Genomic DNA, 19,452 nt, shown 5'->3' with positions numbered 1-19,452 from the left:
CTCAGAAACACAACACATATTAATTGAATCTGTATTTATCCATGTTGTGTTAAGGCAAAACCAAGAAAATATAACAGCTACATGGAGTAAATCATGAAAGAACTTCTGGAGGAAATGATTTTAGATACCAGTTTTCAAAGGAGAAAAGGAAATGGATGGGAAGGAAGGTAGGCACCGCAGGTGGAGGGAATGGTAACATGCAGAACAGAGATGGGAAGGAGCAAGCCATGTGTAGGCGATGGCAAAACTAACATGCCTGTGGCAGCAAGTCCATATACGGCCACAACAAAAAACCAGGGTAATCGTCCCATCTGACGCAAATATTCATTTTAATTTTACAGTAGGATCCAGAATAGAAAACTTCATCCAGTTGATGCTATGATACAAGCATATATTCAACTGTTTAAAATAAGAAAAAAGAAAAAGCTCTCTCTGTTGCGAAAATATGAATGCCTACAATCAACAGCTTCAGTCTCTTGGAGGTTAGCCACAGTTCTTCCCCTGCAAAAAAATAATTATTAAAATATAATTATAGCTAAGCAACATATGGACTTGCTGTGCAGCTGTCATTATGCTCCTGAAATTATGAAAGCCTTTACATTTTCCAGAATCTGAATTTTATAAGTGATTATTTTGGAAAACAAGATATAAAAAAACTCCCTAAAAAACTGTCAGCTGCAATAAGAATTATCTCATGACATGCTACTTATAAGGTATCAGAACATAATTATCTTTCAAGAGACCTAATGTGACCAAGATCAGGATTCTTGGGCATTTATAATTTAACGTATTTTCACATGTATACATTTAAAAGTGTTTAATGAAAGTATGCAGGATTGGCATTCTTATGGCATTTAAATTAACCTAAATCTTTATTAAGATTTTACATATGTGGCATAGTTATTCCTTTCTATATTTTATATACATAGAACAGAAAAGTGTCTTTTCAATGCTTTATTTCTGGGAAGAGACAGCCAAGCTATCTAGTAATAATTTGAGCTAATTTAGTTGCCAGAATGAGAGACAAGTACAGAAATGTAGACTGAGAATGAGATGCATAAGGAGAGAGGACATATTTAAGGGCAATAATGCTGACCTTTGAACAGAGGAGCAGCAACGTAGCTGTGGTGAGGACAAGAAAGATACAGGAGTAAATTAACTCAAGTTAACAAACAAGGTTTGATCTACTCCACTTGCATTACAGCAATATCCAGTTAGAGGCCTGGCTCAGGGTAGAACACCTACAAACTAAAGAATGACCTTAACTACTTTTGCTTTCTTGAGCCCATATGCTATATATCAATGTAATAGCTGAACTATTTACAAACACATAAAAAATTATTGATGTGTTATATCATTCAGAATCACAAATGACTTTCCCTTTAACATTTCTTTTCATGATGATAGTATTTTATACTATAAAATACTTTTCAAAGCATTTTCTATACATAAACTAAAAAAAAGGGAATTTCTTATTTTAAGAAATATAAATTAGAAAAAAGTTTTTAATAATAAGATTAGCAGTAAAATATTAGTTAAGACCTCCCACTGTTTTTTGTTTTGTTTTTGGTTGAAAGATTTTTGGAGGCTGATACTGCTAGAGATTATTTACTGTTTTTAAAATAAAGATTGTGAAACTTTTTAAATTACAGGCAACATGAGAGCAGTCCCTTTAAGTGGAGTTCAAAGGCTTTATCACTGGAAATAAGCTTATTTTATTTAGAGGTGGGAAATGTGCCTGGGGTGCATCTGCATTACTCAGATTAGAGCTTTGAGGGAGAGGTTTAAAAGGTAAGGGAATAAGCAAGTCTCTTCTGAGAAGCCCTAAGGACTACTATTGGATAAGTAGAGGGAAACAAATTATCCTGAATCTCTTGCATAGAGTTTGAAGTATATTTTGGGCTATCCACCTTAGAACCATGCCACCCAACAGCAATGTCTATAGAAAAAAGAATACACACATACTAATAAAAAGTAAATTTAAATTAAAACTCTCCCTGGGCAAGCCACTGTTGGAGTCATTAGTTTTCTCATTCTTCTTTATGCTTATTTGTGTCTCTGCCTTAATAAAACCCTATTTGGAAAAAATAAATTTTAAAAAGAGTTTAAACAAAAAAATCAAATGAAAGGGCAAAGAAATTTAAAATATATAAATATGACAGGAAAATATTAGAAAAATAAAAGCTAAAGATAAAGAACAAGAAAAGAGTGCATATGGTGACAGATAAAAACTAGACTACCGGTGGGGAACACAATGCAATCAATACAGAAACTGAAATATAATAATGCACACCTGAAATTCACACAGTGTTAAAAGCCAATATGACCTCAATAGAAAAAAGAGTGCATAAAATATTAGTGGACAAAGAACACTACGGACAAAAAAGATGAAAACATAACAATTAAAAGGAAATAAAATCGGAAACTTAAGACACTGAAAGCAGAAAAACAAAAACTCTCTTTAAATCAATGTAATATTAATAAGATGGCAGCAATGCTAATTCAAAGCAGAACACCTTCACCCAAAGATTCTTCAAATTAAGACTGCTTTGCCTCCTCAAGGTTTTAGTGAAAACTATCCTTAGCTAATAACCTCAGAGCAGAAAGCCAGAGTAGAGAGCACAGCTCCTGGCCTCACGTCAAAGACTCCTATCCTAGTGCCCTAGCTTTTCTAAGACATGAGAGAAGTTACGAGAGAAGATAGGGCAATTCCTTAAAAAATGCTGAGCGGGCTTTAAGTCTCATTTGTCTTATCTCCCCTGAACAGTCAACAGGTCCAACCAAACACAGACCTACCCAAATCCCACACCCCAAAAACGGCATGTGAATTTTCAGTCAAAAAATTTAATCGGCTCTAAGAAAGCTTTTTTTGGGTCAGTGCTACTCTAAAAGCAGTAGCCTACTGAGTACACTAGTAAATGACAGGAGTTCATCTTTCTGAATCTTGTTGCTAACACCCTTCCCCCCAGCTATTCTGTTTTTAACTTGGCAAGAACGTATCCCTTTAAGTATTCACATGTGGGTTAAATTAATCACTTTCCACATACAATTCAAGGAAATGTCTGCCCTCTGAAATCCTAGCGTTCCTAAATGAGTTTTAGAGCTATCCGAAATCTTCAACCACTCACCAGCTCTAAATTTTACAGAGTAAGAGACTAAATAGAAGGGTTACGTGACTTGCCCCAGATCATGGAGCAAACAGAGACCAGAGCCCAATTCTCTTAAGTCCCAGGCTAATTTTCTAAGAACAAAATATAAACTCAATGGAAGGGGCTTTTACGATTTAGCCTTTTAGATTTAAGATGTATTGCTTGGGGGAAAAAACCACAGAACAGAATTATAATCCCAGCTCTGTTTTAAAAAAAATTATAATACAAGTGTGTACAGAGAGCGAGAAGTATGTAGAAGAATAATACCAAACTGCTAATAAGTGGGCTATTTTGTACATAAAGTGGGGTCTAGCAGCAACAGAAACTAACTTTATAAGTTTCTATAGTTGCTGCATTTTATAGTGAGCACGTTGATGTAATAACCACATTTTTTCTTTTAAAAAAAATTTAGACATATATTTCATCCAGAAAAGAAAATGCATTTCAAAATGACTTCAGTCTCAGTCTCCCTCTCTCTCCCTTTCCTCTCCTCTCCAACTTTTGTGTGCATGCGTGGTCGCACACACAGGCGTGCGCGCACACACACACACACACACAGCCCTCCAAAGATATTACTCTGTAATTGGGGTTGACCTTGAAATTATCTTCATTTGTCTTCACATTAAATATGGTCTTCCCTTAAGAACAGCATAACACTAACATGTTAGAATAGTTCTAACATGTTAAGGTAATTAAAGAAAGTAAAAGTCTGAATTATAAAACGTTTTTAAAGACATTTTTCTTTAGAAACATAATAGTAATAGAAAGTCAATTAGTGTACTTGAATAAGAGTATTTGAATTTAAACATTATTTTTATAGAAATGCACACTGCAAAAGTGGTTTTCATCATGTTAAAAACAGCATTCTTGGTAGGCTAAAAAAAAAACCCCACCCACCTCCTGGAACTTTATTATTTACTATGGCATTCCTTGCAAGACAGTAAAAACAATGGTAAACTTGAACTCATTCTTCTATGTAAATTATGAATTTCAAAACCAATATGTCCAAACAATGAGATTTTATTATATGGTTCTCAACAGAATCTTGCTGGTTAGCTGCCATTCAAGGTTATTTACTTTTATTTCTTATAATTTTGGAATACTAAATATCTGTCCAAAGAGTAAAGATGTCCTAAATGAGTAAATTTTATTCTGTTCACTCCTCCTCTCTCCATTTCCTTCTCAACACATTGAAAGCCGGTGTCCACCTCTGTAACTCTACTACAATTACACAAAGAGCATTTTCAAAGTTAATACTTACTCAGCCACAGCTTTATTCAAAGACTCTCCTCTAACCAACCTTCTGATTCTTTCATTAGCCCCTTCATCTGTCCAGGACTTTGACACTAAAGTGTCTCAAGGTTTCATTCCATTAGAGCCTCTTCTCTTCCTCTCACTTTCAACTACCACCTTCATGCAGTTAGTCCCTAACTACACCACCAGCCTAGCACTTTCTCCTACATTCAAAAACCATATATCTAATGATCTGCAGCAGAGGTTCAAAAACTTTAGGATGCATCAGAATCGTCCGGAGGGCCTGTTCAAAAACAGATTTCTGAGCCCCACCCACAAAGTTTCTGATTCAATAGGTCTGGGTAGAACCCAAAAATCTGCACTTCTAATAAGTTCCCAGGTGACACACACTCGGAAAACCACTGGCCTATAGGATTCTCCTTTGGATAAACCACAGGTGTCTTAATTTCAACACAACCTAATGGGTCTCCCAGCATCTACTCTGGTCATCTCCAAACCATTCTTTACACAGCATTCAGAGTGATCATTCTAAACCTGATCATTTCAAAATATTCTACTGGTTTTCAGAGGATCCTAAGACAAAAATCAAAATGCTTAACATGATCTATCAAGCCTCACATGACCCAGTCCTTGCCTATAGCACCATACTGCTATCATTCTCATTTTTCTTACACTCCAGACAGTGGACTCTCTCTTCCTAGCAAAAGCCAAGTTCCTTGCTGTTCCAGGATATTTAAACAAGATGTTCTGCCAGAAATATTCTTCATTTTTCCCTCAGCTTAAGTCACCTTCCTTGGCTCCCCTCCCCCACTATGTCAGCAAATTCTTTTATCACCCTATATTTCTTCATCTAAGCACTTTCCACAGTGGTGATTACACAGTGAATGTGCAATTAGTAGTTTACTTTCTAAACTAAACCCATCCTTCCCACACACACAAGCTCAAAGAGGTCACATGCCTATCTAATTCCTAGTGAATTTTCAGCCCCTTGTACAGTGACTTGCATTCAAATATCTGTTCAATTAATAGTCTTGTCACATTAAATTATTTTGAAACCTCAAGAGGAAAAGTACTATTAAAAAGGGACTAGAGGCATTTTTTAGTATCCTTTAATACTTAACAAATAAGGATCTTCATTAAACTCCATCATCTGGGAGTTCAAATCAAGAAAAATAATACCTTCAGAGAAAATGACATCTTCCAATCACAAGTTCCTCAGCAACAACATATACACACAGATTATTGTTTATCATCTACAACCATGGACTACAGCACTGGTATCCAAAAGCCATTGAGTAATATATAAGTTTATAATGTAGCCTAAGATAATTTTTGCAAAAAAATTAATTTACATGTAAACCTGCATCAAAGAGTACACTCAGGCTTAGCAACAGTGGTGGTTTTAGTTCATGATAGAAAATAGGATGGGGTAGCTGCCTTGAATTAAACCTAAACACAGATACGCACAAATTACATAATAAATATGAATATAACCAAGAATTAAATTATTATGCAAATAAATGTTTTATAGATTCTGATCTCCTTTAAAGTGAAAAGAATACCTGCCATGTACAATTCATTCACCAACTCTTTTGTTCTCTGAAGTACAGGCTAAATCACCACAGCCCTGGCCTAAGTGGCCAACAGAGAACTAACAGGTATAACTATCTTACAAGGAAACTTTAACTAATATAAGCAGAATTGACATTCAAATGAAGGTCATCTCCATTCAGAGTAGACATTTTTAGGAACCATTTCAAGTTGCCATCACACAAAACAATTTGGAACTCCTTTTTCCTAATTATTTTCTTAGCTACTTTATCAATGACACAAAAATAATAGGTTTCATCCCTTTGATCACTGCTTATTTTTACTAAAAATGGCATTCCTCATTTCGATCCCTAATTTTATGTATGAGACTCGGTTCAGAATGACTTCTCACTTTTTCCAAATATCAAATCCATTCTCAAAAGATGTCATTTGCCACCGTAAAATATAGGTTAAAAGAATGAGGCTGAAGGCACTACAGAAAGGCCATAAGAATGGTTCCAAAAGTGTTTTTGAACAACAATGACATTACTAAAATAAATTCTAGCTAACTTTGAACACACTAGTCCTCTCTTAGACACGCAACTTTTAGTACATTTATTTAAAAACTGGTCACATTTCTACTTTGGGCATAACTCATAGACAGGGCTGATCCCTGACTTCTGATTTCCTGCATAACAGATGCTATAATGCAAATGCACATTTACTACAAACTACAGATTAAGACATGACTTAAGCTACATGACTGAGCATGTTACTTGAACACCCAGTCTGTACAACGTGAATAATTCCATCTGTAAAATGTAAATAAAACCATCTATTTCAGAGCTAATATAAGGGTTATATTACATAATATATTATCTGACTGGAATTCTAGTCCCTAACATCTTCAAGGAATCCGCAAAAGAACCTACGGGCTATCTGTTCTAAACTCCCCATTTTACTAAGACCCACAAAGACTATGTGGTTTGCCAAGGTCACATAGTTGCTTAACAGGAAAGACAATACTTCTGGCAGGTGTCTTATTTTCCCAGTGCGTCTGTTTACTAAATCGCTTGGTGTTTGTAATGCTGGGTTGCACAAGCCTGTGACAGAGGGTCTCAAAGAGGGTTTCTGAGACAGTAATTACTCAAGGCTTCTTAAGGACAGTGCTTACAAATATGACACTGGCAATCATATGTTAATAATTTAGTCCTATTATATATTGAATGTCTCCCTTGGATTTTAAGTCTGTTTTTAAAGTTCATATTTTAAATTACAGCTAAAACTACCTCATTCTGCATAAATTTTCACTGTTTTCTTAAAAGTTCTTTTCTAAGGAAAATATGAACCTTGTTTTAAATCAAGATACTAGAAGAAAATGAACGTGCTTCTCATTTATTAAGTACGTAACTGGTTATAATAAACCAAAAGAGTTACCCAGTTTCCTGCAAGTAAAATTCACACCTATACTTAAGCTGAGGGTTCTTTATTAAGAATCAAAGACTGAAATGCAAGATCTAAAGTTAATTCAAGATAATCTCAAGGAATTGTATTACTGACTTTCTTATTCAATCCCAAAAGCAATTTCCTCCTATTTTGATACAGACTAAGTAATGGCTTTCTATCTTGGGCATGAAAGAAAAATGAGTATCTGAGTGCCCAACTCTGGCCTAGATGTTTCTGGGTTTTGAATTCAAGGTATAAATTACCACAACTAAAGTACTCATCATCTTTAATTTATTGTGTAAGTAACCAAGACACATAATTACACTTCTGCACGCCAACTCAAAAAGGATCTATGAGAACCAACACAATTTTTAATACTTAAATTAAGAATGACTACCAAAAATGAGAAACTATGAGATAATTCTTATAGTAAAAGCCTGTTCCTACAAGAAAACTGGTCAATACGATGACAATGAAAGAATTCTGAATTTAATTAAAATCATAATTTGTCTCACAGCCACAAAATGTATCACTGATTAATTTCAACTTGTGAGTTTGAAGAGGCTAATTATTACTACTGTAAATTAAGAAACACCAAAAGATAACCAAATAAACAAGAGCTTGCTAGTTAAAACACTAAGTATGTTAAGCAATCAACCTCTTAAATGGATTTCTGTTTTCATAGAGGAATTTTTCCTCAATAACGACAGGATATTCTTAATTCCTACATCCTAAGCATAAATTCTTGGGAAAATAAAGATATGAAAACCATAATTTCCCAAATAATCAAACTTTTGAAGACAGTCCAATTATTATCTATATAATGCTGAAGATTCTATTTTAAAATTTCAGGAACAGTGAGGAGAAGTACCAAAACTATAAACATAATAAAAGCAATAAAAGATACTATAATGAGGGGCCAGCCCTGTGGCTGAGTGGTCGGGTTCATGCGCTCCACTTCAGCGGCCCCAGGTTTCGCTCGTTCGGATCCTGGGCGTAGACATGGCACCGCTCACCAGGCCATGCTGAAGCGGCGTCCCACATGCCACAACTAGAAGGACCCACAACTAAAAAAAATATATACAACTATGTACTGGGGGTATTTGGGGAGAAAAAGCAGGAAAAAAAAGAAGATTGGCAACAGTTGTTAGCTCAGGTGCCAATCTTTAAAAAAAAAGATATTGTAATGAGTCTGTCAAGAAGGAAATTAATCATGACAGATATCTGAAAGGGAAAATGCTTAGAATACATGAAACAGATAAAGCAAGAGACATATCTAACCACTATCTAATTGAATCTCCGGATTCTAAAATCAGGAGTTTTACAGAACATAGAGAAAGTTCACAAAATAATCAGTAAATAGATGTCAACTGCATCAGGGAATATTTACAACTTTGACTTCCTCTACATCAGGCAAATAAAGAAGCTGCACAAGAGCCAGTTTATTTTCTAAGCTACTTTAAATTTCAAATAAGTATTTACCATGTGGGTTCTACAATATCTTATATAATCAGGCCAAATCTAGGGGGTTAAGCCTTCCAAATCACAATCCTTCTGAGAGGATTTCAACTTCAAAGCAGTGGGCATTTTTTAAATCTGGACTGTGAAAATTTCTGATTGCAGGAGAACTATAACTCCAATCATACAAGACACACATTCCAGCAGTCAAAACTATAGCTGTGGAAGAAAGAACTAGAGAGTCTCATGAGAAAAGAACTGAACAAGATTAATGGGGAAACGCAGCAATATCACAGAAGAGAGGCCAAAGAAACAGATCAATTTAAATGTATTTGCCCAGGATAATTTAGAGTCAATCGATATGGAGCCTGAAGATCCAAGAAACTGGGAACTAAAACAAGCTAAACAAAGCATAAAACCATGCTGGGAAGTTTTTATGAGTACAAAATGAAAGAAGGAGATGAAAATTAAGGCCTCCGATGAACTAGCCAGGTAATCTAAGCTCAACGTTTGAAGTACTAAAGACAACAAGGTAGAAGAGAAGAGAAAGTTATAGGGAAAAATATCAATACCTAATGAGCCAAAGTAGCTATAACAACTCAGACAAGAAGTAAATGAAAAAGAACAACACCCCACCTGTCCAGACACAGTTGAGAAACAGAAAATAAGCAAAGACTTCTGAATAATCAAAATGTCACAAGAGACAAGGGCTTAAAGGTGATATGCCATTTTCTGGAGCACAGTTATTATTTTATCCACAGTTCTAAAAGGTCGCATTCAGTTTCCAAGTAAAAAACTAGAAATGGCAAGAGAATCATAAATGACATGTGCAAGCTGGGGTAGATGACAACTTAAGAGGAAATACAAAAACTAAGAAGCAAACAAGAATTCAAAAAGAGTACAAGTTTTAGGACCAACTGGCATAAAGATACAAAGAACTATACAAATCAATAGTGTTGGAACATCACTGTATTTTAACACAGTATCATGATCACAATTCCTATGAATAAACCTGCATTAACAGAAAAACAGTTCAACAGTTCTCTACCTTCTGTTTAAGAAGCTGGAAAAGGACTCCAATAGAAGATGGTGGACTAAATATAACTTTCCCCTCCAGTTACTCCACATATCCCATTGAAATAAAACAATTTATACAAAAAGAAAACCATAAGAGCAAAGAAATTAAAACTGGTCATAGAAGTAGAGAGGGAAAAATTTCCAGAAGATGAAAGTAGATGTGAGACTGATTGACATAACAAGCAGAGGAAACACAGCCTCGTTATATCCTTTAAGAGTGATGCAAAAGGGTGGGAACCAATACATCTGATAGGACCCAAAAGAAGCATGATTGCAAAACAAATGGTACAGCAAAGGGTGGGACTAGTGGGGCTAAAAACAGGAAAATTAAATATTACTTAACTGACTGTATGAGAGACAACTACATTTCCCATCCCTCATCTCCAAGTAGCACCTAAACAACTGACACTTACCCCCAGGCAGAAAGACAGTCAGCTTTTGTCTAAACAAAGTGAATGACTATCTAGGGAAAGCTAAGTGGGGATGCCAGCACAGAGAAATAAACCCTTCCCATCTGGCATTTAGAGGGCCCACAGCCTGGAAGCTAGTTCCCCTCACTCTTACCCTAAAACAATGCCTGTCAATAGAGAAGTCCCACGCTCTACTGTCCTGCCCCCAAAGAGCTGTAGCCAGAATTCCTACTCCAAGGAAAAACCTAATAGCGAAAACAGTCCAAGGAACAGGTGGGAGAGGGCAGACCCAGACAAGGAACCCAGTCCTTCTTTCTGAAATGTTAACGGACAATCAAGAATCATCAGGCATATAAGGAAAACCAAGCGTGAAAAACAAGGACTACAAAAACAAACATAAAACTGACCAGAGGGGAAACGGAGATAATTGAGGAAACACAAGATATCTTTTAAAAATCTACTTTACATATTTGTGAGACTCGAGACGGTATCACAACATAAAATAAGGGGAAAAAATGGTAGGAAAAGAAATGAGAACAAGAAAATTCAGATTACCCCCCCAAAAAGGAGCCAAAAATTAGGAAAAAAAAATAATTCCCTGAACACAGAACAAACAGAATCACAAAATATGAAAGCAAAAATGAGCTAAGGAGGATCAATCCAAGAGAGAAAACATCTGCCTACTAAAGAGCAAAGCAGCAAACAAGAAAGTGAAGAGGGGAAATACCAAAGACAGAACAGAAGGGAATGTCCTAGAGTTGAAGAGGAATTGATTCAGACAATAAGAGCAACTGAGTGCTTAGAACAAATAACCAAAACAAAACAGAAACAACCTACACACCTCATTATGACTTTGTAGCAGAAAGAAAACAGAGAAGATCCTAATAGCTTTCAGAGAGAATAAAGAATATGCCTTAAAAGGACAGCAAATTAGATGACCTATGACTTCCAGTCAGCATCCCTGGATGCTAGAGGATAACAGAGCAATGCTTTCAGAGTTCTAAAGGAAAATTATTTGCAACCTATATAATTTGCAATTATATAGAATAATTCATAAAGTTTGCTTTCAAATCACCTTTTTTAGGAAGTTACTTGAGGATGCACTACAGAAAAAAGATCAAGTAAATTTAGGAAAAAAACAAAGATCTTTAATAGAATAGATCAATTCAAGAGTACAGTGAAAGTTCCAGGAAGAGACCTAAAAGGCAACTAGTCCAAGTTGAGGCAGAATTATAGGCAATTCCAGATAAATAGGAAACACAACACAACTGGTAGTATGCTGAAGAACTGGGGGCAAGGGGAGACTATGACCAAGGCATACGGTACAAGAAAAGGGGGCAATTAGAAATACCAAGAAAACAGGGAGTCATGTCAAATTTTTTTTAATTCAATGGCAAGATCTTGAGCAATTGATAAAATAAATAAAATAAAATCCATTGGACACTGATGTTATCAACATTTTTCTTCAAGTGGCCTAGGGACTGCTTAATAGGATCTGTAGAAAAGAAATAATAATCTGAGCATACAACCTGGTCCAGCATTAAATAATACTTACATAGTCATAATATCAAAATTACTGCTTTCCATCATGTAGAGAGAACCTCTATGAACATGACAGCTGGGGCTGCGGGGGTTTGGGGGAATGTGTTTATCTCGACAATAAAAAGTGTAGCTAACAGTTTAGAGGGAAAAGGAAAATGGAAGAAAAAATGGCAAATCAAGACAATGTCTAAATTGATAAATTTATAAATTGATAAATAAATAGGTGTGAATCAACATTCAATAGAAACTAGTGTGTTTTATAAAAACAACAGGGCTTCCTTTGTTGCATATTCACAAACAAAACCTCCCCATGAACTCCACCTATCTCCTAAGAGGAGAAAAAGTCCTTTAATTAAAGATAAGTTCCTTTCAGTTTAAAATAATTTACTTCAGGTTAACTCAGTTTTCAAGGCAGTGGTTCTCTAGGAGCTGACTGCTGCCCCAGGGGACATCTGGCAATGTCTGGAGACAATTTTGGTCTATCAGGGGAGGTGCTACTGGCGTCTAATGGTAGAGGACAGGGATGCTGCTATACATCCTACAATGCACAGGACAGCCACTCACAACAAAGGATTATCCAGCCCAAAATGTCAAGAGTGCCAAGCTGGAGAAACCCTGCTTTGAGGAAACTCTTCAGACGTCTATAGAAAAATGTTTATAGTTTCTCTCTGCTCCTCACTCTTATGATGGTATCTGGGCATAGAGGAAAGCTTTCATGGTCACAGGGAGTGTTCTGATTGGTATGAATATAGACCCATAGCCTGTGCTCTGGGTGCTCATGGGCCTCTGAGGTTTGACAGAGTCTTAATGGCACATGCTGATAAGTATGTTGGAACAGCAACCAGTAGATCTCCTAAGCTGGCCGCCCGTCAGCCACACCTGCTGGTGTGGATATTCTAGGGCCTCAACTACCTCTTCTATGCAGCCCATGCCTACAGTTAAGGAAACATTAGCTGCTTAAGAAATAAACCCTAAATTTTCAGTAACCTCACACAACTAAAATTTCTCATTTAAATTACAATCTGTTGTGGGTGCTCTTGCTTGGTGCACAGCTTTCTTCCACGTGGTAATTTAAGGACTCTAGATCCTTCCAATCTTATGGCTCTGGGATCCTCTAAGAACCCCAGCCTCTGCATCTGGTCCTTGGACTGGAAAAGAGAAGATGGAGAAAGAACACCTGCTTTTCCGCCACTTCAACCCAGGAGCGACAACACGGTAATTTCCATTCACATGGCCCCACCTACATACAGGGAGGGAGGATGGGGGTAGAGGAGAGAATGACAGAAATGTTTTCCTGGCTGAGCAACCACTTCCCAGTGTTAACTATACTACAGCAAGACGGAGTATAAATTTTGGTCGGCACTGAGCTGGATCTGCCACAGCCACCCTCCCCACAACCCCTATTGCATGGCCCCTCTCAAGAGTAGCCTCATGACAGGCTTGCTGGCTCTCACTCTGTTAACTTCTATTTCCCTCACGAGGACTATGTGAGAACTTCCAGATCTCTTTCAGACCACATAAGGACCACGAGAAACTCACGGGGTGTATCTCTGGGCCTCACCCTACCTAAGTACATCATTTTCTTCCCCTACGGCCACCTCAAGTCAGCATAGAGCTGGGGCCAGGACAATAAGCCACCAAGTGGCTGTGCAAGTTCTAAACTTAAGCGGTCTGGCTCCAGAGACTGTGCTACTCTGCCTTTCTAGATTTCTAAAGCAACAGGGAGTAAGAGAGTCCTCCCATGATCACCGAGGAATACTTATGAAGCAGCCACATCTTGCAAAACAGCCTAGGAACTATTACAAACTCCCCACTGTGCTGCAGAGCACTGCCTTTCTTTACTTCTGGACTGCTACTCTTAAATATTATTATAGTCAAAACAATAGGCAAAATTATACAGCAAGCAAAGCCAGTCTTCAGAAGTCCCTCAGCCTATCTTCACTTGATCAATGTACCTGTGCCCTCACGTCTACGGCATCCCACCTGCTTGCTCTTACCCAGTAATAACGTTACTTAGACTCGACTGCTCTCTCCCCAGATCTACCATGCTCCCACCCCACCAAAATGTCCCTACACAGATTTCACCAATTCCACAGGGGCCTGAACCTTCTTTGTAAAACACTATGCAATCTGATAAACTACTCCTGCTAATATGTGGCATTTGACAACCAAAAAACAAGTTACTTTAATGATGGAAACTGAAATTTCAATAGGATAAACTTCAATTACATAAATTTGTGTTCCTCAAATATCCTACAAAAAAACCACCCATACCAATTCTGTGCATCAAAGTAAGATACTCCTTAAAAAAAAAGTATAAATTTTAAAAATTGTAACAAGTCACCTTAAAATACTGTATCATTATGTTCTTATATCTCCAGCTTAGTCTGGAATTTCCTAGTGAGAAAATGGCAAGTGAATAAACAATAAGGGATTATCTGCTTTACTCCAAGTATTTTAAGATTTAAAAAATAACATGTCAGTCAAATGCACATGAAACGAAAAAGAAAAATCAAGGCTGTAGGCCATCTTATTACAAAGTGTATTTTCACCAAATCATACAGTCAAAATAGACTCAGAAAGATCACAAAGGTCAAGATCTGTCACAAGGGGCAAGTGCAAATAAACTACACAAGGCGGTATAAAGTGGTGGTTAAAAGGACCGGCTCTGAAGTCAGAGGTCAGGTTAAATCCTGAATTCAGATCTTTTTGGTAGGCTCCATCCCCTGCTGCTTAGCCTCCCTGCGACTCAGGGTTAGTTCAAATCCTGGCTCCATTACCTACTAGTTAATCTCAGTACCTGAAGTTTAAAAAAGGACAAGAAAACAGCCTGATTTGGGGGATCACTGTGAAGATTAAATGTGATAACATACGTCAAGTACTTCTAAAGTAGTACCTGGCACATAGTTTAGCATATTAGTTATTATTATTATGACCAATCACTCCTACTAAGACACCTTCAGGAGCTGTAACAATCTTCCTCTGAATCTGTCATGTTTTTAATAACACTAAATCAAAAAGTTTCCCCTTTTTATCCGAAAAGAGTCTTCAAGCTCAAAAACCGTTTTTCTTTTTTTCCAATCCTTTGTGAATACAGAAGATGGTGGATAACAGTCTTCTTTATCATTTGAAGACTCAAGACTCTTTTTGGTCTTTTTATAATAAAATTCCTTTCCAAGTATTATACAAAGGATAGACTGCTTCATGGATTATAAACACTACAAACAGTCCACAAAGTATAATGAAATTTTGAGATTCACAAAAGAACAAATAGCTACTGGAGCAAAAAGCTTAGATAAGAAATGATTCAGAAGTCTTATCAGCCCGCTCAAAAAATACTGAATTCTAAAATAAAGGACAGCAGGCAGAGATCCTTCATGGTTTAGTCACTCAGACCACTAAACACAGAGGATATTTTGGGGTTTTTTTTTTTTTTCCTTAATAGTAGGAAAATCCCGTTTCTTCACAATGAATAGATGGCATGATAGGCAAGGGCAATTTCTTCAAAAATGATGACTGTAGATAAGAAAAGCCTAAAGGCTCAGACTTTCAGCCACACATATCCCTTACGTAAAGCTTCAAAAATTTGAGGCATCTAGTATTCCTTGTGGTAACATTAAGAAGTAACACAATTAAGCCTCATTTGTATGAGAAAACATTGTGCTTGACTGAAAGAAAGCTAAGCATCTAAAATTTTGATACTCATAAATTTAAAGGTAAATACCATGGGTACCCAAAGGTCAAGTAGACATTAGAGTTCATGATAAATATGCCAAAATATTTTTTAAAGGTCTAAAGACAAAGAAATGTTTTAAATAATTTCTGTTGAAGTTCTCGTATGTGTTAGACACTAAGGTAGGTACTGCCATATTCATTATGTGATTTCATTCTCCCAACTCATGTGGGATAAGGATTATTATCCACTTTTTACAAGTGAGAAAAGTGACGTCCAGTGATTTGCCCAAGGGCACTTGCTTGTATAAGATGCAATGAGAAATCCAATTCAAATTTTCTGACCCTCAGTTCAATGCTCCTGCTTTCACAGTACCACTGTCACTTCCAAAACTCAAGTACTCTAAGTCTTAGCTCTTATAAGGTACCAATCTTTTTTATCTCAGAGAGGCAACAGCTGTTAAGGGGAGGAGAAAAAGTCTTCACAGTGTTACCAAAAAAGACTCCCTGTGCTCAATCTGACATGATTACCAGTACAATTTAAATGTTTTGGTTCATGCTGCCTATCCCCTTAGAATACCTGCTTATCTTCAGTTATAAAGCTTTCAGCAAGACCTAACTCAAAAATCACCTCCTCCAAGAAAGTTTCCCAGATTAAATGACCTGCTCCCTCCTCCCAAGCCAACGTTCTTCCTCTCTCACCTCATCTTGTACTTAATTTGGAATTCATTAACACATACTCCATCTTTGTTCTCCACTCATGTATCTGCAACTACAGTTTTTCATTCAATAACTACTAAGTACTTGGAGAGTCAATGGTGAGTAAAACAGACAAGGTTCTTGCTATTATGGAGAGCTTACAGTGTCTGCAACTTCAACAAAGGGAAAAAGAACATAAGGTATAAGAGTATGCTGTTCCAGGACAAGGATTCCTTCTCTCCAAAGCCTCTGAACAAAGCTTTCTCCCTTGCAAACTCAATAACATTTTTCAGGGAGGAAAAATCCCTTCTATGCCTTGCAGACGAGACCTTCAACTTCATGCCTTTGAGAGGATATATGAGGGGGTGGGGACCGAGGTGGAAGGAAGGATAGATCTAAAATCTCTCAGGGCTTTCCCACATACTGACACGAAATCTTCACACAACATCAGTCCAGACATCTCTTTGTGTCCTATCCACAAGGAAACTATACTTCAGCGGCAATGGCTCCAATCAAGCACCTCCATCAATCTCCCTGCACTCAGCCACCTTTATTAATGAAGTACTCAGAGGCTTTCTAATTCAAGTTGTATTTCTGGATAATCTGTAGGCCATACTCACAAGCATAAGGTACAACGTATGTCTTCTACTTTTGAATCCCCCAGTGCTCCAAGATCATTGCTATAAATGTGTTCAGCTTTGAATATTAAAAATACTTCAAGTGCTGCTATTAAGATAAGAATTTTCCAAAAATATTGGAAAACTACATCTAAGTATCAATTCCTTATTTTGTCACTCACGCTTCAATTCAAGTAACCTACTCTTGAAGGATTATTTACGAACCAAATCAAATTTATATGTACTAAGTGCACTCATTAGTTAAAGAAATTCTGCAATTTGTTGTTTAACAAGAAAGATCGTTTTGTAATGCAGATTTTGTAAATTCATAATTTTATCACTTTTTTCTTAAATCAGCACAAACACATAACTTCATTACAAAGAATTGTACATTTATCCCAAAAGTATATTTTAAAGTTTTTCAATTAAAAAACGAACTAAGAAACTAGTTTGCCAAATTCATAAGTGCCATAAATGTGTTGTAAGAAACATATTTGATTGCCTCTAAAGTTGTAACAACATCCTAACTGAAAACGTATAGTAGCATCTTTTCACAGATGACAGATACAATATGATTCAACAAAAGAGAAATAAACCATGACCATTTCTAATTAAACATGTATTTCTAAGCACCTGTGTACAATGTATTTCGGCTCAAATGGTTCACATGGAATTGGACCGCAACTTAATCTCCATAATTAAAGACCTAAAAGGTAGTTCTTACGTTTCATCTATTCTTTTCCCAGTACTTGGACAGGCACACTGTAGTCATTCCATACATAGCTGCTATCAAAAAGGGGGTAACAAACATTTGAAATTAGTTGTACTTTTAATAGAGGACAAATTACATGCCCTTACTCTTCCTTCCTCAACCTGTTTTATAAAACTAGCATGATCTTAATAATTTCACTGCAAAAGAGATTCTAGCAAGCATAGAAATTGACCATAGTCTCTCAGCATGATCAACTGTAAATGACACCTAACGGGATGGAGAAAAGCTAACAAGCCCACGTTTCTCCTCTCTCCTTGGAATCCGAACGGAGGTTAAAAAAAAAAAAACTTTCAAATGATTATTTGAAAATACCAAAAGTGGCACTAATTTGAGGCTAAATTTCAGGGGAGGTTAATAAAAACTAATAATCTTTCCAGACACTCAGCATAACTCCTTAGAAGTCATTTAAGTCTTCCAGCATCAGGAAGGCAAAAACTTCATTAAATTATTTAACGCAAACCCGCTGATACCATCAGTTGGGTAAGTCTTCCCATCTGTTTAAATAGGAGCCCAAGGTACCTATCATTTCAGACAGCACTGAGTAAAATGAAACCGGGTATGCTGCCCCACGCAGATGCCTGCCACAAAGAAGAGTGCTACACCACTCCGAGCGGAAACTGCCCGTCCTGCGGCTTCCCTCGGCCGCCTTGAGTGGGCGGCTCCGCGAACCGCGGCAGCTCCGCCTGAAGCTGCCGGGGCCCGACTCCGCTCCACGAGCGCGCTCGGAAACCAGCTCAGCGCCGCGAGCGCAGCAGAGGCTCCGCTTCCTGCTACACGACGAGCAGGCCCAGGACCCGGGGTGTGGAGGCGCGTCCCTCGGCTCTCAAGGGCGCGCTCTGCAGTGCGCGGCGCAGCCCCTCGGGCCGCCACAGGGACACGGGCGCCTCGCCTTCACCGCACCAGTGACACAGCGCCAGGCTGCCGGGCGCGGGGGCTGCCCGCGACCCGCCGGGCGCCCGAACTTCGGGAGGAGGCGACCCTCGGGGCGTTCCACGCGCGCAGCCCGGCGCCGCCGCGGCTCTCTCGGGCGCCGGCGCACCCCGGCGGGCCCAGCGCACTCCGTCCCCGCTAGCCTCGAGAAGCCGCCGCTCCGAAAGGGGACAAAGCCAAGAGGAACGCGTCCCCGCAGCCCGAGCTCAGAACGAGGGAAGAGGGGGTGCAGTCGTCCGTGGAACCCCGCCACACTCACCGGTGCGGAGCCCCCGGAGAGGCGAGGCGCGGGGTCGGCTCCTGGGGAGTCCTGCACGCGTCCGGCCGGACCCCAACTTCGCTCGGCCGCTGTCGCCGGCGGCTGCTGGGGCGCCAGCCAGGACCGAGGGCGCTGTCTCGCAGCCGCGGAGGCGCTGCCGGCTCGGCCAGCGAGGGGGCGGGACTGCGGCCCGCGGTCCCCGCCCTCCCTCCGTCTGCTGGGAACCGGCGGCGCTACCGCTGCGGCGAAAGCTACCGCCGCGGCCGCTCGGGCTCCGCTACCGCCGCCGCCCGGCCAGCAGCGCGTCGCGACCTAATGCTGTCATCGGCAGCGCCGCCGCCTCTCGGCCACCCCGCGCCGCCCGGCCCTGGCAGCCGTCGCCCTCCCCGGCGGCCCCGCCCCCGGCCCGCGGGCGCCGGCCACGCCCCCTTCCCGTCACGAGGCGTCGCGGAGGGGCCGGGCAGCTTCCCTCCCGGAGGCAGGCCGGGCGGGGCGGCGCGGGGCAACTGTCAACGCCAGGTGCTGCCTGAGGGCGACCGCCCGGCGTCGCCTCCGCAAGCCAAGGCGGCCCACCGCCGCCAGCCCCCGGGACGCGCTGAGGCGAGACCCGGGACCGGGCGTGAGGGCCCCTGCCCGG

At 39.3% G+C, this 19,452-nt stretch overlaps 1 protein-coding gene across 22 annotated transcripts in view; it reads right to left on the bottom strand.

Annotated features, from left to right (window-relative positions):
- The window catches only part of OSBPL8 (oxysterol binding protein like 8), a 191,912-nt gene extending 172,663 nt beyond the window's left edge, over positions 1 to 19,249 (bottom strand). For 7 of the 22 annotated variants that reach the window (XM_070507285.1, XM_044747677.2, XM_044747702.2 and 4 more), the window contains exon 1: positions 18,816 to 19,212. The gene's annotated coding sequence lies outside the window, so the exon portion shown is untranslated. Of the gene's footprint in view, positions 1 to 18,815 lie in introns of all 22 variants that reach the window. The other 15 variants (XM_070507281.1, XM_070507298.1, XM_070507289.1 and 12 more) reach the window with 14 other exon arrangements.
- Between the last annotated feature and the right edge of the window lie 203 nt (positions 19,250 to 19,452).

This window comes from Equus asinus, chromosome 4 (genome assembly GCF_041296235.1).
Source record: "Equus asinus isolate D_3611 breed Donkey chromosome 4, EquAss-T2T_v2, whole genome shotgun sequence".
Taxonomy (NCBI): Eukaryota; Metazoa; Chordata; class Mammalia; order Perissodactyla; family Equidae; genus Equus; species Equus asinus.
This window is presented reverse-complemented; position numbering and strand designations above follow the sequence as displayed.